The sequence below is a fragment of the Bubalus bubalis genome, chromosome X (genome assembly GCF_019923935.1).
Source record: "Bubalus bubalis isolate 160015118507 breed Murrah chromosome X, NDDB_SH_1, whole genome shotgun sequence".
Taxonomy (NCBI): domain Eukaryota; kingdom Metazoa; phylum Chordata; class Mammalia; order Artiodactyla; family Bovidae; genus Bubalus; species Bubalus bubalis.
In genome coordinates, this window is record NC_059181.1 from 5662589 (window position 1) to 5682928 (window position 20340).

A 20340-nucleotide genomic window follows, 5' to 3' on the forward strand; every position below is an offset into this window, starting at 1 on the left:
GAATGGCAACCCGCTACAGTATTCTTGCCTGGAGACTCCCATAGACAGAGGAGCCTAGTGGGCTACAGCCTGTGGGGTTGCAAAGAGTTGGACACGACTGAGCAACTAACGCTACGGCTACTACTGTGAAAATTACAAGAACAACCCAGATGTAAACATTTGAGTAAACCTTTGCAGGATGAGTTTGCCAAAGCTCCATTTCTTTATGATGCTACGGTCCAGGTAAAATGATTTCCACAAAAGCCAAAGATTTAAAAAAAAAAAGGCAGCCATTTCTCTCACACTTCAAACAAGAGTAGAACACTTCCTATTTCTCCAAGCAATAATAACGATAAAAAATTTGCCAAAAAAGGTAGCCCCCAAAACTCTCTTCCATGTGTGAAGGGAATTGTTGTTCAGTCATTAAATCGTGTCTGACTCTTTGCGACCCCATGGACTGCAGCACGCAGTGAAGGGAACAGAACACAGATAATCCTACAGACAGACAACTGCAGCTTTAAGTGCCCAGATCACATACTGCCTCCAGCTAAAAATCAATCAATGAATAACAGCGATCAAAATGAATGTTCTAACAAGTGTTTCAGGCTTTCAAGTTTTAAGATGATCAACTGTTTGAAATCACTTCCTCCTAGGCTACTGATTCAAACTCAATGAAGAGAAACTTCAAATTTCAGAGAAAGCAACAAACAAAAAACCTGAGTGAGCTAATCACATTGATTGTCACTTGGAATGGAGCTATTGATTTCTGTTTTTACTTAATCTAGAAAGATACCCAGTAGTCATGTATGGATGTGAGAGTTGGACTATAAAGAAAGCTGAGCACTGAAGAATTGATGCTTTTGAACTGTGGTGTTGGAGAAGACTTGAGAGTCCCCTGGACTGCAAGGAGATCCCACCAGTCCATCCCAAAGGAAATGAGTCCTGAATATTCATTGGAAAGACTGATGCTGAAGCTGAAACGTCAACGCTTTGGCCACCTGATGCAAAGAGCTGACTCATTTGAAAAGACGCTGACACTGGGAAAGATTGAAGGCAGGAGAAGAAGTGGATGACAGAGGATGAGATGGTTGGATGGCATCACCGACTCAACGGACATGAGTTTGAGTAAATTCCGGGAGTTGGTGATAGACAGGGAGGCCTGGCGTGCTGAGGTCCACGGGGTTGCAAAGAGTCGGACATGACTGAGTGACTGAACTGAACTGAACTAGAAAGATATGATCACAATATCGCTTTCTCAGAGGATAATTATACATTACATTACTATTTTAAGATATACAGTAATACAAGACATGTTCATACAATATTCCCCTCATGGAATACTGAGCAATGAGACTCTGTGACATTTATTACATTTACTACTCTACTCTCAGCATTGGGTAGCAGCTCAATAAACTGACAAAGTGAAATGTTGAATAAATGCATTGATAAATTGAAATGTTTTTATAATCAGCACTTAGGGTCAGAACACCCAAATATCAATACTTTCAGGGACCAGGCTCACATGAGTAAGAGTGAAGGGGGTATATTGTGGACAACTGGAGGTGACAAAAAGAATGGTACACTGGGGAGGTCAGCCAATTATCTAGGAAACAACTGCTCTTCCCTGCCTTCTGGTCATTTTCCAGAATTGCCTCGCACTCAAACTTTATACAGAAGCCACCAATGGAGAATTTAAGTAAACTCTTCCAACTTTTAAATATATTGTATGACACAGTACAGGCTTCCCGGGGGGCTCAGATGGTAACAAATCTGGCTCCAGTGTGGGAGACCGGGGTTCAATCCCTGGGTTGGGAAGATCCCCTGGAGAAAGGAATGGCAACCCACTCCAGTATCCTTGCCTTGAGAATCCCATGGTCAGAAGAGCCTGGTGGGCTACAGTCCATGGGGTCACAAACAGTCGGACATGACTGAGTGATTAACACACACACACAACACTGTACAAGTCTCTTTACTGAAATTTATTTATAAGATACTAGACAAATTATGGAATTTCTTTGGAAGGAATGATGCTAAAGCTGAAACTCCAGTACTTTGGCCACCTCATGCGAAGGGATTACTCATTGGAAAAGACTCTGATGCTGGGAGGGATTGGGGGCAGGAGGAGAAGGGGACGACAGAGGATGAGATGGCTGGATGGCATCACTGACTCGATGGACGTGAGTCTGAGTGAACTCCGGGAGTTGGTGATGGACACGGAGGCCTGGCGTGCTGCAATTCATGGGGTCACAAAGAGTTAGACACGACTGAGCGGCTGAACTGACTGACTGACTGAAATGGGAGTGATTCCCAGGGTGGGGGGTTACTAACACACAAACACACATACACAAATACACACGCTGTACAGGTCTCTCTACTGGAATTTATTTCTAAGAAACTAGACAAATTATTTTCATTGCTCTAAGTATGTGGTTCTGAAATGGCAGAAAGTGAAGAGGAACTAAAAAGCCTCTTGATGAAAGTAAAAGAGGAGAGTGAAAAAGTTGGCTTAAAGATCAACATTCAGAAAACGAAGATCATGGCATCCGGTCCCATCACTTCATGGGAAATAGATGGGGAAACAGTGGAAACAGTGTCAGACTTTATTTTTCTGGCCTCCAAAATCACTACAGATGGTGACTGCAGCCACGAGATTAAAAGACGCTTACTGTTTGGAAGGAAAGTTATGACCAACCCAGATATCATATTCAAAAGCAGAGACATTACTTTGCCAACAAAGGTTCATCTAGTCAAGGCTATGGTTTTTCCTGTGGTCATGTATGGATGTGAGAGTTGAACTGTGAAGAAAGCTGAGCGCCGAAGAATCGATGCTTTTGAACTGTGGTGTTGGAGAAGACTCTTGAGAGTCCCTTGGACTGTAAGGAGATCCAACCAGTCCGTTTTAAAGGAAATCGACCCTGAATATTCACTGGAAGGACTGATGCTGAAACTGAAGCCCCAATACTTTGGTCACCTGATGCAAAGAGCTGAGTCAGCGGAAAAGACCCTGACGCTGGGAAAGACTGAGAGCAGGAGAAGTGTGGTGGGGCGGGGTAACAAAGGATGAGATGGTTGGATGGCATCACAGACTCAATGAACAAAAATGTGCACAAACTCCAACAAACAGTGGAGGACAGGGAAGCCAGGCACGCTGCAGTCCAGGGGGTCTCACAGACGCAGATACGACTTCACAGCTGAACAACAACAACAGTGCTGATTCAAATATGAGAACACAATCATCCATGTTAACTTACTACAGTCTTGCTGAACGAGAGAGTGTGCCCAGATCTTTATAGACTTATGCAGCATGTTTAAAATGATGTGTTCAATGGAGCCTCATGACAATGAATCGATGGAGGTAATATTAAGTACTACTATTCTATTTTATAGAGAGGTAACTTCTGTTTGTAGAGGCTGAGGAAAGAAAGCAAGTAAAGATAGTTGAGACTGTGGGAACTGGTGTTTGGAGGCAGGCTTTGGCCCACTCAAAGGAATGCTATTTCCACTATAAAGCCCTGCCCTATTTCTGCCATGAGCTAGAAGGGCTTAATGAGATGATATATGTGAAAGGGATTTTGAAACTCAAAAGTACTCTGCAAATCTATGAGATTACTAATTTATTATGATCCCAAGGAGGATTCACTTCCAGAATGCCCTGCTGCTGCTGCTAAGTTGCTTCAGTCGTGTCCGACTCTGTGCGACCCCATGGACTGCAGCCTACCAGGCTTCTCCGTCCATGGGATTCTCCAGGCAAGAACACTGGAGTGGGTTGCCATTTCCTTCTCCCCCAGAATGCCCTAGGTGCTGCAAATTGCAAAGATTTTATGTACACCACAGATAAAGAGATCCACCTCTTATGAGCCAAATTACTGACAAAGAGAAAAATTATTGATATTGCTTTGGTGAACCTCCATCTTCACAGTATTTAGCACAAAATCCCATACCTTACATTCAACACAAAACTTTCTCAAACGTACAGCAAAGGAAATTATACTACTTAAATAGCAGTCACAATGAGGCAAAAGCATTTCGATGAAATTCAAATTTTCATACACACCCCATTCTCAAGGAAACAGAACTCATAATTACATTATGTTAAATAGATAGATGGCTTCCCAGGTGGCACTCGTGGTAAAGAATCCACCTGCCAATGCAGGAGACGCAAGAGACGCAGGTTCAATCCCTGGGTCGGGAAGATCCCCTGGAGGAGGAAACGGCAGCCAACTCCAGTATTCTTGGCTGGGAAATTGCATAGACACAGGAGCCTGAAGGGCTACAGTCCATGGGGTTGCAAAGAGTCGGACATGACTGAGTGACCGAGCTCAGATAGATACAACCCTCGTAAAAATAAAGCAGCCAGCATTCTATATATTTCAACCTGTTTAAACTAACATCTGCTAAATCAACAAATATGGATTCATGCTTCCAATGGTCTAACTGCTCATCTACTCAGTACGGTGGGGGTAAATATGGTTGAAATTTGTCTTTCCCTGAGGCAGTCTGTAACCTCCATGGGAGAAAAGCCTATAGCAACAAATGATGATGCTTTTGAACTGTGGAGCTGGAGAAGACTCTTGAGAGTCCCTTGGACTGCAAGGCAGATCCAACCAGTCCATCCTAAAGGAAATCAGTCCTGAATGTTCACTGGGAGGACAGATGCTGAAACTGAAACTCCAATCCTTTGGCCACCTGATGCAAAGAGCTGACTCATTGGAAAAGACTCTGATGCTGGGAAAGACTGAAGGCAGGAGGAGAAGGGGACGACAGAAGATGAGATGGTTGGATGGCATCACCGACTCGATGGACATGAGTTTGAGCAAGCTCTGGGATTTGTTGATGGACAGGGAGGCCTGGCGTGCTGCAGTGCATGGGGTCGCAAAGAGTCGGACACAACTGAGTGACTGAACAACAATAACAATAGCTACAATATGCACAATAAATGATGGAAGAAGAATGTCCCGTGAGAAGCCAAAGAAGTGGTATGTTGTTCCATATGCAATGAATGGAGAAGGTTTCACAGAATGAAGAGCACGTGAATCAGCTTAGAAGGATGAGGACAATCTGATCCCTGGTAAACAGGTTTGGGGCCTGAACAGGACTGTAAATATGTGGAATATGAAAGCTAAAACAGAGACCATGCCATAAAACACATGGCTAGGAAGATGGCCCTTGGAATTCAACAAGCGCCATTGACAATCTTACTGGGTTGGCCAAAAAATTTGCTCAGGGTTTGCCATGAGATGTTACGGAAAAACCTAAAAGAACTTTTTGGCCAACCCAACAGAGCAGAGTTGCTTGCCCCAGTTCGTGCTTAAAATGAGTGTTAGAATGGGAGGTGGAATAGGGAAGTGAGATACACAGGAAACCAAACCAGAGCAAAAATTATTATAGTTCCTCCCAAACATTCTCCCTACTACTTGTAGGGTCAACATGCCGTTTGGATGGCAGACGACACTGAGTGAAAGGCAGAGAAAAGTCAACCCTAGAACGGCAAAGTCGGAGAAGTGAGAATGGCAGAGGCACTTGCTAATCTCCACCTGAAAGGAGCTGAGGGTGCCCATAAGACAAAGGGTGCAGGAGGAAGATACACAGAGAAAGGGCTGGAAGTCAACATTTAACACGATGAGTCTGAGGTCTTGAGTGGATATACAGGGACGGTTGCCCACTGCACCACACGATCATGGATCCGCAGTTCTGCAGAAAGGGTAAAGCGAGTGAGGAACATTTACAGCATATGTTTTCTCTTTCTTTCTTCATCATTCATTCATTTTTTTCATAAACATATGCTGCATTCCATTACCACTGTGTCATGCAAAGCGATGGTTCTGCTTAATTTATAAACTAAACACACACACACACACACTATCTTCAAGTTCTTCACAGTATAGAAAGGCCAACAAGTCACTTAGAAGCGAAAATCTAAGATTCACATCAAAAGGAAGTAGAGGAAACGTGAAGACGGTTGTGTAAAGGATTTGGGGAGCTGTGATATGTGAGCACTAGAATGGCGAAACTGGAGGTCTCAGGGTTCTGCAGAGCGTTCTTGTGTGATCTATCTTGCCCCCTCTTTTTCTTAAATTGATGTTTACTGGAGTATAGAATGCTATACAATGTTGTGTTAGTGTCTGCTGTACGTCAGAGCTGGAGAAGGAAATGGCAACCCACTCCAGTATTCTTGCCTGGAGAATCCCATGGACAGAGGAGCCTGGTGAGCCACAGTCCACTGGGTTGCAAAGAGTCAGACACGCCTGGAGTGAGTGAGCACGCACCCACGTACGGGAGACTGAGTCAGCTATACGTGTATGTATATCCTCTCTGTTTTGGATTTCCTTCCCATTCAAGTCACCAAAGAACACTGAGCAGAGTTCCCTGACCCATACAGTAGATTCTCATCGAAGGTGAAGTCGCTCAGTCATGTCCGACTCTTCGTGATCCCATGGACTGCAGCCCACCAGGCTCATCCGTCCATGGGATTTCCCAGGCAAGAGTACTGGAGTGGGGTGCCATTGCCTTCTCCGAGTTAGATTCTCATTAGTTATCTATTTTATACACAGGAGTATGTATATGTGAGGCTCAGTCTCCCCATCCACCCCATTTCCTTTTTCCCCACTTTGGTGTCCAAAACATCTGTGTCTCTATTTCTGCTTTGCAAATAAGTTCATTCGTATGCTTTTTCTAGATTCCACATATAAGCAACATTATTCAATATTTATTTTTCTCTGACTTCCTTCACTCTGGAGAAGGAAATGGAACCCACTCCAGTACTCTTGCCTAGAAAATCCCATGGACAGAGGAGCCTGGTGTCCATGGGGTAGCAAAGAGTCGGACACGACTGAGTGACTTCACTTCCACTTTCCTTCACCCTGGATGACAGTCTCTAGGTCCAGCCACATCTCTGCAAATGGCACAATTTCATTCCTTTTCGTGGCTGGGTAGTATTCCACTGTGTATATGTACCACTTCTTCTTTAGCCATTACTGTGTCCATGGACATTTAGGTTAATTCATGTCTTGGTTACTGTCAACAGAGCTGCTATGAACCCTGGGGTACTTGTATCTTTGTGAATTATGGTTTTCTCCAGATATATGCCCAAGGGTCAGGTCATATGGTAGTTCTTTGTTTAGCTGTTTAAGGAATCTCCATATGGTTTTCCATAGTGGAGGCACCAATTTTTGTTCCCACCAACAGTTCAAGAGGGTTGCCTTTTCTCCACACCCTCCCCAGCATTTACTGTTTAAAGATTTTTTTTGATGATGGCTATTCTGACTGGTGTGAGGTCAGAATATAGTTCTATGTGCATTATAGTTTTGATTTGCATTTCTCTAATAATGAGTTCCCTGAGCATCTTTTCACCTGTTTGTCTCCTCTTTTTGTCTTAGTGCATGGGGAGACTGACACAGGAGGAGACACGAAAAAGAAGGCACTAGAAGGCAATGGCACCCCACTCCAGTACCCTTGCCTGGAAAATCCCATGAACAGAGGAGCCTGGTGTGCTGCAGTCCATGGGGTCGCTAGGAGTCGGACACGACTGAGCGACTTCACTTTCACTTTTCACTTTTCACTTTCACGCATTGGAGAAGGAAATGGCAACCCACTCTGGTGTTCTTGCCTGGAGAATCCCAGACCGGTGGAGCCTGGTGGGCTGCCGTCTATGGGGTCACACAGAGTTGGACACGACTGACGCAACTTTGCAGCAGCAGCAGCAGAACATATTAGTAGGCAAAAAGAAAGGACCCAACGGAGGCAGTCTGACTGAAGGGCTAGGAGAAACAGGAAGTACTTATCAGAGAATGCTCCAGGGGTTACAACGTGGAAATACAGAATTTTAGAGAAGCAAGTATCTCCAGTGGCATCGAAACCAACCCTGCCTCGTGCAGATTTGGGAACTAACATGTGTTTTCAGGAGCAATGGCCAGGTAGTGGGATTTATGTCCACGGCTCCATCTGTGATTGGACACAAACCATTCAATTCACCGCTGAGGTTAGCGGATGTGAGAATCCGGATGCAGAGGCACACGACAACGGTCATGAGAAGCACACTGTGTCCACAGCTTTCCGATAAGGTGGGAAAGTGCTGATGACCAGACGTGTGTGCCCTTCTAGGTGCGACTCTTGTGACTAAGCTCGAGAGGTCATGAGTGGAAAGGTAACACAAAGTGAAGGACCCAGAGATGGATGGTTCCAGGCAGGTCTGAGGCTTCTGATACATAAAAGAGTAATACTCACCGTGGCCCTCCAGGTTCATCTTGCCCATAGAATTCTCCAGGCAAGAATACTGGTATGGGTTGCCATTTTCTCCTCCAGGGGATCTTCCCGACCCAGGGATCTAACCTGTGTCTCCTGCATTGCACATGTATTCTTTACCATCTGAGCCACTGGGGAACCCTCCCCGCTACCCCCACAAAACAGTAAAATTTGCCTCAGGAGATTCTTTCTAAAGAAAATTCATACTGACAACATTTTTAAATGCTCACACAGTGGTGGGTATTCAGGAAATCTGATTCTCTTCCATTTCTAAAAGACCAGTAAGGAGAATTTATTTTCGTTCTCTCGGATTTCCCTGATAACTGCTTTTTTAAATTACAGAAATGAACATTTCTTTTAATTCTAGACTCTCAAGCCTGTTTCAGTCATTGTTTCAAAACTGCCAGCTTCTCAGCCCCAAGTCCAACAGCTGTGGTTGGGTGAGGTGTCAGGTTCTTGGGTGTGGCTGGAAGCTGGAATCAGAAGGAAAATCTGACACCAGAGCACCGTACCATTTATAGGATATATGGAATGCTCTCATACACAAACATTTCTGTTGAATAAGAAAAAGCTGAATAGTGATACATACTTCACTTTTGCCTGCATGTAAAAAATAAATTTGGAGTTTCACACCCACACACACACAAATCCACTTTTCATTTCACACAGGTATATACTCAAAAAGCTGATGATAATGCTCTCAACAGACGTTTCCAAAGACCTTTTATGTTTTCTGAATTAAGGGCAGCAAGTTTCTTTGGAAAACTATGGATCTGTTGTTTTTTTTTTTCCCCAATGGAAAGCATTTTTCCCCCCAATATATTTCCTAAAATATGTATACTGTGCTGGCTTTAGAAGTCTTCATGGACTCTCTCCAACTCTAAATTGGTAGAGAAATTGTTGCAATCCTGTGTGTCGAAAAGCATACCACATCTTGCCAAAATAATTAAATTTTTTGGCAGTCGGCCCGCGGATGCACAGCTGCATGACCAGCAGAGCCCTAAACCCGAGAAGATCAGCAAACTAGCCCAACTCTGCCGTGTCACGCCGCCTCCCGCGTCTCACATCAGAGAAAGTCAGCTTTCTCTGAAATGCTCAGAGGAGAGTCACTCTCCCACAGTGATGACTGTCCTTTCTTAGCATCCGGATTCTCCACCTGCTCCTCTGCTATGGCATTTTTTGGCACAGTACTGAAAGACCCAATAACAGCCCATGGTTCCTTCTCAAGTTAAAAAGACATTACGTATACTTGGAACTTGGGCCTCCACGATAGCTCAGTTAGTAAAGAATCCGCCTGCAATGCAGGAGACCCTAGTTCGATTCCTGGGTCTGGAAGATCCACTGGAGAAGGGATAGACTACCCACTCCAGTCTGCTTGGGCTTCCCTTGTGGCTCAGCTGGTAAAGAATCTGCCAAAATGTGGGAGACCTGGGTTCGATCCCTGGGTTGGGAAGATACCCTGGAGAAGGGAAAGGTGACCCACACCAGTATCCTGGCCTGGAGAATCCTACGGACTGTATAGTCCATGGGGTCGCAAAGAGTTGGACACGACTGAGCGACTTTCACTTTTTATACTTGTAACTTACATAAGATTGTACATCAACTATAGTCTAATTAAAAATATTTAATATGCTAAAAAGATATTAATAATGAAGATAAAGTGACAGTTTTACAGTGGAGAAATCTGGATATAACACCTTAACTAAGTGATAAAGGAAATGTCTCCAGGGGAACCCCACATGGCATGCCCCTGACATGATGCTCTGGTAAAAACACAGCCTCACCACCACCCAGGTAGCATCCTGAAGCTTAACGGAACCACCAGGAAAAAAATCTGACAAATCCAGAATGAGGCGCCTTCTACAAAGCCAAAAGCCTCTAGTCGTAAAACATACCAATGTTGTGAAATGCAAAGGAGGGCTGAGTACTGCTTCCTGATGAAAGGAGACTGAAGACACATGACAGATGAACACAAGGAGTGCTGGATGGGCCAGACCCTGAACCAGAGAAAACAATTCTGCATAGGGCATTACTGGCACAAGCAGTTAAATTTAACAGCAGACCAAATAGGAGATTATCGGGCTACACCCATGTGAAAGTCTCTGAATGTGATCATTCCATGGCAGTTACGTAAGAGATACATGCTAAAACACTGAAGGGTAAAAAGTTGTGATGTCTGCAACTTATGTAAGAGCTGCATTTGCTAAAACACTGAAGGATAAAAAGTCGTGACGTCTGCAACTTAGTTTTAAATGGATGGAAAAATGAACAACGCTAAGTATACACCTACACCTATATCTATAGCTATCGAGAGAGAATGTGATAAAGCAAATAAAAGTTAATAACCGGTACATGTAGATTAGGGTCAGAAGCTAGAAACCAGGGACCAAATCTGAATCACCAACTGTTTTCACAAGTAAAACTTATGGGAACGCAGCCACACCCACTCATTAATGTATTGTCTGTGGTTGCTTCTGTGCCACACAATAGCTGAGCTGAATAATTGCAACAGTTTGTACAGCTAAAGAAAGTGAAAGTCACTCAGTCGTGTCCTACTCTTTGCGACCTCCTGGACTATACAGTCCATGGAATTCTTCAGGCCAAAATACTGGAGTGGGTAGCCTTTCTTTTCTCCAGGGGATCTTTCCAACCCAGGGATCGAACTCAGGTCTCTCACATTGCAGGCGGATTCTTTACCAGCTGAGCCACCAGGGAAGCCCTTTTATGGCCAAGCAAGGCAAAAATGTTTACTAGTCTTTGTCAACACGGTTGCTGTACCCTGATTCAGAAGAAAGGCATATGAAAGTACTATTCTCAAAAGGTTTCTGGAAGTGTACTAAGTCAAGTTAACAATGAATACATCAAAACAAGGTCTTCTTGTATAGCCGCAGGGAAGTATATTCAATATTCTGTGCTAGAGCATCATGGAAAAGAATATTTTAAAAATGTATATATGTGGATAACTGAGTCATTTTTCTCTATAGTAGAAATTAAGGCAACATTGTAAACTAACTGTACTCTAATTTTTTAAAAAATGAATACACCAAGTATTCTTAAAACTACTCAGAACCACAGACTTTGCCTGGTGTGCTGCAGTCTATGGGCTCACAAAAAGTCGGACAGGGCTGAGCGACTATACACCAACCAATCTTCAATAGCAGGCATCACTGAAATATAGTATGGACATAGATCTGTTGGCAAAAGGTGATTTAAAACTAGTAAAGGGGTGATGGGAATTTGCTGTATGACTCAGGAAACTCAAACTGGGGCTCTGTAACCGAAAGGGGTGGGATGGGGAGGATGGTGGGAGGGGGTTCAAGAGGGAGGGGACATAGGTATAAGTATGGCCGATTCCTGCTGATGTTCGGCAGAAACCAAAAACACCATGCTGTAAAGCAATTATCTTTCAGTTATAAATAAATAAATGTAATTTAAAAAATCAAGATAGCAAAGTGGCTACGAACAAGTTGTGAGAAGACACGGAGCGTCAAAGATGGAGGCTTGGGACCTGAAACTTCATACTGACGGGAGGGCGGGTCTTCCCACACAATGGTTCACAAGAACCTTCCAGGCTCTGCAAAGGTGTGTATAAAGGTTCTGCAAACAGCTGTTTTTTTTAATCTTTTTATTTGTATTGGGGTATAGCCGATTATACAGCCAATTATAGCAATGTCAAACAATGTGCAAACTACCACACAATTGCACTCATTTCACACGCTAGCAAAGTAGTGCTCAAAATTCTCCAAGCCAGGCTTCAACAGTACATGAACCGTGAACTTCCAGATGTTCAAGCTAGTTTTAGAAAAGGCAGAGGAACCAGAGATCAAATTGCCAACATCCGCTGGATTGAAAAAGCAAGAGAGTTCCAGAAAAACATCTATTTCTGCTTTATTGACCATGCCAAAGCCTTTGACTGTGTGGATCACAAGAAACTGTGGATAATTCTGAAAGAGATGGGAATACCAGACCACCTGACCTGCCTCCTGAGAAATCCATATGCAGGTCAAGAACCAACAGTTAGAACTGGACATGGAACAACAGACTGGTTCCAAATAGGAAAAGGAGTTCGTCAAGGCTGTATATTGTCGCCCTGCCTATTTAACTTATATGCAGACTACATCATGAGAAACGCTGGGCCGGAAGAAGCACAAGCTGGAATCAAGATTGCCAGGAGAAATATCAATAACCTCAGATATGCAGATGACACCACCCTTATGGCAGAAAGTGAAGAGGAACTAAGAAGCCTCTTGATGAAAATGAAAGAGGAGAGTGAAAAAGTTGGCTTAAAGCTCAACATTCAGAAAACGAAGATCATGGCCATCACTTCATGGGAAATAGATGGGGAAATAATGGAAACAGTGAGACACTTTATTTTGGGGGGCTGTAGATGGAGACGGAGATGGCAACCCACTCCAGTGTTCTTGCCTGGAGAATCCCAGGAACAGGGGAGCCTGGTGGGCTGCCGTCTCTGGGGTCGCACAGAGTCAGACACGACTGAAGCGACTTAGCAGTAGCAGCAGCAGATGGTGTAGATATAGATGGTCACTGTAGATGGTGACTGCAGCCATGAAATCAAAAGATGCTTGCACCTTGGAAGAAAAGTTATGACCAACCTAGACAGCATATTAAAATGCAGAGACATTACTTTGCCAACAAAGGTCTGTATAGGTAAAGTTATGGTTTTTCTAGTAGTCATGTATGGATGTGAGAGTTGAACTATAAAGAAGGCTGAGCACTTAAATATTGATGCTTTTGAACTGCGGTGTTGGAGGAGACTCTTGAGAGTCCCTTGGACTGCAAGGAGATCCAACCAGTCCATCCTAAAGGAAATCAGTCCTTAATATTCATTGGAAGGACTGATGCTGAAGCTGAAGCTCCAATACTTTGGCCACCTGATGCAAAGAACTGACTCATTTGAAAAGACTCTGATGCTGGGAAAGATTAAAGGTAGGAGGAGAAGGGGATGACAGAGGATGAGATGGTTGGATAGTATCACTGACTCAATGGACATGAGTGTGAGTAAACTCCAGGAGTTGGCGATGGACAGGCAGGCCAGGCATGCTTCACTTCATGGGGTCGCAGAGTCAGACACGACTGAGTGAGTGAACGGAACTGAACTGATAGCCAATTAACAATGTTGTGATGGTTTTAGATGGACAGCAAAGGGACTCAGCCATACATATGCATGTATCCATTCTCCCCCAAACTGCCTTCCCATTCAGGCTGCTACATGACATTGAGCAGAGTTCCCTGTGCTGTCCAGCAGGTCCTTGTTGGTTCCCCATGTTAAATGCAGCCATGTGTCCATGTCCATCCCAAACTCCCTAACTACCCCTTTCCCCATCTTTCCCCCTGGGAACCATAAGGTTATTACAGAGTATTGAGGAGAGTTCCCTGTGCTGTCCAGCAGGTCCTTGTTGGTTCTCCATGCTAAATACAGCAGTGTGTCCATGTCCATCCCAAACTTCCTAACTATCCCTTCCGGCATCCTTCCCCCCTGGTAACCATAAGGTTATTACAGAGTATTGAGCCGAGTTCCCTGTGCTGTCCAGCAGGTCTTTGTTGGTTCTGCATGTTAAATACGGAAGTGTGTTCATGTCCATCGCAAACTCCCTGTCTCTTTCCCCATCCTTACCTGTCAGACAGACAAGTGTTTTAACAACAGTCTCAGGAACCCTGATGGTGCCAGAGTAGTCCTTTCAACCTGGAGTCCCGGGGTAATTCCACGGTGGGTGTGTGACGACCCCAATCACCCCTTCCCTTGTCTCGGTTTCCAATTATAAACACAGGAAGCGAGTTCACTCAGCCCTATGGTCCAGTTTGCCTCTGAGAATGTGCCCCCCTCCTTTGTCCTAAAGAAACCCTCTAACAACATGGAAGCAAACTGTGTCTCACAGTTAAAACATGAAAGAAGTATAAGCCCCTTGTTGCACTGCAGCAAACCACTCGATGATCCATCCTGTGAAATTATCAACTTTCAGTAGCATTTGCCCAAGCCGCCTTAAATTCATACCGAGATTCTGAAAGCGGCAGAAATCGGCCCTTCCCTATTACAAGTCCAGTAATAGGAAAAACTGATACTGCTGTTTGGCCAAAACGGGGGCATAAGAGAAGGGTGATTTCATTGATTTTTGAATCCGCCCCATTCCTCATCCTGACATCATCGATTCCCTGAGGGCAATGGACTGTAGACGCGGGCGGCCCCAGTAAACGATGTGCTCGAGAAGACAGCCTTTCCTCTGGGAAAATAAAACATGTATATTTCATCGGCGTGGGCAGAGAACCAACAACGGCTAAGAAATATGACCTCTACGTCATTTCAAAGCCAGAAAGACACACACACGGTCTGACGTGCAAAAATATTTTTTAATAGTTTGGTTATAGGCATCTGTGTCTTTTGCAAGCTACCAAATCAACCAGTCCTCATTCTCCACAAAGGACCCCCAGGTGATCAAAGTAACTCGGGAAAACCCGTCATCGCCATCAGTCAAGATTTCACAGGCTGAGAACCGTCCTTTGCTTTCACTCAGTCAGACTCTCTGCACAACTCGATGGGGATGCCCAGTCACGGCATCCCCGAGAGCTTAACCAGCCGGCCCCCCCGCCCCGTGGTGAAAAGCCAGAGTGTGTAATCCGCCCAGCATGCTCCTGACAGCTCGGAGGCCAGGTCTGAAAACCCTCCTGACATGCCACACGCCGAGTGAGATTAGGGGCCCCCCACCTTCATGCGATGCTGAGATGCTGAAGCTGGTGCAGTGCTGATCCTTACCCCCGAACATATATATTTTTCTTCACCGGCACATTTTCTTAACAATGCACAGATCCTAGGGAATCATGTCATCAGCGGTGCTGGAGAACCATGTCAATGGTATTCCCTTGCCGGGTGGTCTGCTGTTTGTCTGCACTTACAAAATTGTGCCTAAGTCAACTGAGTGACTCTGCCATGGGGCCCTGTGTGCCATCTCATGGAGCAGCTTTGGAACTTATATATATACATATAATATGTGGTGTGAGTTAAGAAGATTATTTATATGAGCAACGCCTAGGTGGATGGACACTGCAGCTACTTAATTGCAAGCAGTTGGATCTGTCTGTCTGGGAGGTGAGTGAGTGTTCTAGCATGTCTCCAGCAAGGACAGGGGAGCAGAGCAAGTCCTTCCAGTTGCACAAATCATCGGGAGTGTTGGCGTTAATCCTTTGCAGAGAGAAGCAGCCTGTTACCACTGACGGCTTAATCTCTATCCTTGTGGTCAGGCTGTCTGACCACGTCCAGCTCCAGGAAGGCATGGCATGCTCCTGAAAAGACTGGGGAGGCAAGCAAGGTTTGTGAGGACTTCCGTGTTTCCTGTCTCCCGTGCCAGCAGGTCAAGCCATCCCAGCTTTGTGCACTGAGATGGGCCTCGAGCACATTATGCCATCCCTTAGGACACCCATTCAAGGGGGCCTGATGCAGTAGCTCTGCTCCAACTTGCGTGAGTCGTAATATCTGTAACTTTCCAGAAGCTGAAAGCCCTGGAGAAGGGCACATGCTTCAGTGATGTGTGGGAGACCCTGTTTCTATAGAACCCATTCTGCCTTTAACCCAAACTCAGAACATGCCGAGTTTCACTTGGGTGTTTCATTTCGTTGTCCTTTTCTCCGGAAAAGAGTGATACTGAGGTTCTTGTGTCCAGTGGAATTCCACTCTGATAAAATAACAATGAAAGCTACTTCCATCCATCCATGATGCCATGATGACTGGAAAAACCATGGCTTTGACTGATCACACCTTTGTTGGCAAAGTGATGTCTCTGCTTTTTAATGTGCTGTCTACGTTTGTCATAGCTTTTCCTCCAAGGAGCAAGCATCTTTTAACTTTGTGGCTGCAGTCACCATCCACAGTGATTTAGGAGCCCAAGAAAATAAAATCTGTCACTGTTTCCACCTTTTCCCCATCTTTTAACTTTCGCCCCACCTTTTAAAATCCTTGGAGAGTGTTAAAAGTACAAGAGTGCACATTCAACACCCATTACACACTTCTCCCAGTGGGGAAAGAAATGGAAACTACATTCCCCAGATGACCTTGTCACGAAGACTCGGAACGCCACTTGGCCATGCTAGTGAACCCACCGACGCCACCTCTGAAGGAGGAAGACGCTGTTTCCTTGCTGGCCCGCTCCTCGTCCCCCATCACCGTTTCTGCTGTACAGAACGTGTGGACCTGTCCAGGATTTCTACTGTCATCCTCAAGCCTTCGTTGCTCAGCTTCTGGGTATCTGGAGAGTCACAGGGGAAGACCCCTAGACCTGAGATCGTTGTTCTAGAGAGATCTCTAGAGTGACCAAGAGGGTCAACTCTGTACTGTTCTCGACTCACCTCTGCAGGTTTAGCGGAGAGCCCAATTCCTCCCGCACTTACATTTTAGAAGCACTTGTTTCCCTGGATTAAACTCCTTCCAGTGTGAATACCTGGAGTGGTTTCTTCTCTTGACTGACGCTGGCTGACCCAAGCCATCAAGATGATAGATGTGCATTCAGATCTAACCTCAATGCCATCAACAACGCAAAGAACAGAGCCACGGCTTTACAGGTCATACCTGTAAGTGGATAACCACTCTGGTACCTCCCTACCTCCCCTGCATACTATTTGTTGGGCCACATCTGTGTGTCCAACACCCAGAGACATGAAAAGTTAGTGGACACATAAGATAGACAGCCTGCTTCGATGGTGAGTGCGATGGAGGAAAAGTTAATTAAGTGCAGCACGTGGGATCAATACCATGGGAGAAGAGGAATACAGACAGGGACTACGTAACCCTAGCATAAAGCTGGACAGAGCTCTCTGGATGAACGGATATTCAGGCAGCAAACAGAATGCCAAGTGGGAGAAAAATGAGTAGCAGAAGCAAGTGGGATGTTCTTGTCGGATCCGACCTTCAGAAGCATGAAAATAAGGTTGTAAATTTCAGCAGTATGGATCCACCCCCAAACAGTTTCTGCTGGTTTTTGATGAGAGACATAGATGATTTACAACACATAGGCTTCTCAGAGTAAACTTCAGCTGTTGGGAAGTGAGAGCTGGGATCTTAGCTGTCCTTGGAGTAATTGCTGAATGCGTTTCCAGAAGCACAGCAGAGATGATGTCAAAGTGTACAACGGAGGCAAGAAAACGACTCTGTTATTAAAGAAATTTATGCTCCCTTTATCGAAGACAAATGATCCAGCTTCCATTTCTCCAAACACCCACTGCCGTTTATAGAACCAATTGTTTAATCATCTAATAAATACAGCATGGAGAGTGCTGCTCTGTGAAACAGGAACGTTATTAAGTAAGAGTCTGCACACTTGAAAATAATGTGTGTTAGGACACTCCTATATTACAAAAGACATGTGTGGTGTTTGTGACATAGCTGGTATATTAAGACTGCTTCTTCGATTTTAGGGGAGCTTAAAAATGGTCTCATTCACACATGAGAGTATTTCCAAATCTTAGATAAGGTGTTGTTACTCAGTATGTCTTGTCCGACTCTTGGAGATCCTATGTCCTGCAGCACACCAGGCTTCCCTGTCCTTCACTATCGCCCGGAATTTGCTCTAACTCATGTCCATCGAGTCGGTGATGCCATCCAACCATCTCAGCCTGTGTCGTCCCCTTGTCCTGCCTTCAATCTTTCCCACCATCAGGGTCTTTTTCAACGAGTCGGCTCTTCCCATCAGGTGACCAAAATATTGGAGTTTCAGCATCAGTCCTTCCAATGAATATTCAGGACTGATTTCCTTTAGGATGGACTGGTTGGATCTCCTTGCAGTCCAAGGGTCTCTCAAGAGTCTCCTCCAACACCACAGTTCAAAAGCATCAATTCTTCAGTGCTCAGCCTTCTTTATGGTCCAGCTCTCACATCCGTTCATGACTACTGGAAAAACCATACCTCTGACCACACAGATAAGGTGCACAAACCCCACAAATCTGAGTTGGCAGCTCAGTATAACTGAGACCACTCAGTCTGGTAGGATAAGTGGCTGCAGACACACAAAAGGAAAAGCAAAGGCTATTTCTTCCACAGGTTCTATTATTTTCCGTGCAACTCCTTCAGCTTATCGTCCACCTGTTATTTCCTGAGAGTAACCGAGAACACCTTGCGCTTGCACAGCAACGTTACAGCGACCTCAGCCAGGACACTGCTCACTGATGGTCCGCGGAACCACATCGTGGGCGGCCAACCATTGCTTGATTCCTGAGTGCGCCGAAGGAAGGCACTTCCACACCCTGAGGAACGCTCTTCTTCTGTGTCTTTTCATATACTCTCAGCGTCTCCACGTGTTGAGAGACGTTGCACCCGAGTCATTAACTTTACCGGGGAAATGTGAGCGACTCAAACATGCACGTGGCTGCAAAGAGCACTCTGGCAGCTGCAGGAAGCACAGCGTGCTAAGTACTTTTCGACTCAAGACTTGTCTTTTCCATGAAGGGATGAGCTCCTCTCCCTTCTGTTATTTTTAATATTATTATTTTTGGAAATGAAGTTGCCGCTGCTTTTGTTAATGAGACGAAGGCAGGGACCCTCTGGAGCAGAGATCCAGATTCCCGCTGCAGCCCACCCCAACCCAGAGCGACCCAGGGACAACAGAATGCTCTTGTGCTCCCCGCCGTGATGGGTCCTCAGGAGCTCTGCAGACCACCTAACAATCCAGGAAGGCGGGTGGGGGGCCCGGCCGCCTTTGTGCGCTGGCCAGTGTTCTCTGTGTCCATTCTCCCTTCCTCCCTCCGGGGGCAGCAGCATCGTTATCACTGCCCCGCATGGTTAGGCAGCCGGAGGCAAAGGGCTTTTCTCTCCGAATTTCACGGCCTGATAAGATGCTGGAGGCTGTTTCCTCCGGGGACCTGAAAGCCCTCCTTTGTGAGTTGCCGGAGGGTCAGGTTAAGTCCTGCGTTTTGGCAGCAGGCATCTGTTTGTCTTCAGCAAGGTCTCCTGAGGGGAGGGAGAGAGGGGAGGCGGGGTAGGGGAGAGGAAGGGAAGTCCTCTCTGAAAGCCATCTTCGGGGTGGGGGGGTGCAAATTCCCTCCTGTCACTCAGCAGGAATCAGGCGCATGTAAAAGGGCTGCCCCCCACAAGGAGAGCCCCCCAACAAATCAGCTTGATTAGGTGTGAGATGCCCAGTCTTCATCCTGCAGTCTCAGCCCTCTCTTCTACCCGAAAGTGATAAGTGAGGCAGAACCTTTGCTCAGACTTCTTAATCAGCAAGAAGAACTGCAGAAAATAGTATTGGAAATATTGAAGATGCATTTCTCAGGGTTTTTTTTTTTTTTCCCCCCACCGTTTGCAATAAAATCATACATGGAACTTGGAAATAAATTCTTCTCAATTCAGGAACCCTGTTGGCTGAGGAAGAGATATTTGCTATGCAAGGTTAACAAAGAGGCCATTCTATCTAAAGACAGTCTCTATGAGAAGAGCTTCACAGAACGTGGTAAATATTGAATTATTTCTGTAAGTTATAGCTGGGGCTTCCCCAGTGGCTCAGTGGTAAAGAATCGGCCTGCCAGTGAAGGAGACGTTAAGAGACGCGGGTTCGATCAGCGGGTCGGGAAGATCCCCTGGAGGAGGGGGCAGGGCAACCCACTCCACGATTCTTGCCTGGAGAACCCCATGGACAGAGGAGCATGGCGGGCTACAATCCATGGGGTCAGAAAGAGTCAGACATGACTGAAGTGACTGAGCAGGCATGCATGCGTAAGTTATGGCTACAATTTCCACTGCAGAAAGAAACTAAAGGAGAGAGATGCCCCCTAAAAAGTTAGATCACTGCATATGACCCAAACCAGTAGTTCAAAAATAGTTTTCTAAAGTCATGATAATCAACAGAGCAGTGTTTTTCCATTTTAACAGGACTGTACTTCTTTCTTTAATGTTAAGGCTGTACTTCACTAGCTCAGCTGATGTGAAGAAAAAGAAACATTTTTAAATTATGAGAAAGCTACCAGAAATAAGCAGGTTAGTCAGACATACAGAATGCTCAAAAAGCAAAGAATTTTACAGGGAAGAAAGCAATAATAGTTACTATATTTTATGAGTCTGAAGTCATTATATATACATATACAATTTATATAATATATAAACTATCATGTATAACAATATTCTAT

General features: G+C 45.1%; 1 protein-coding gene across 1 annotated transcript in view; it reads right to left on the bottom strand.

The window, feature by feature from the left end:
* ANOS1 (anosmin 1) overlaps window positions 1-20340 on the bottom strand; it is a 202194-nt gene that overhangs the window by 88563 nt on the left and 93291 nt on the right. The gene's annotated exons all lie outside the window — the stretch shown is intronic.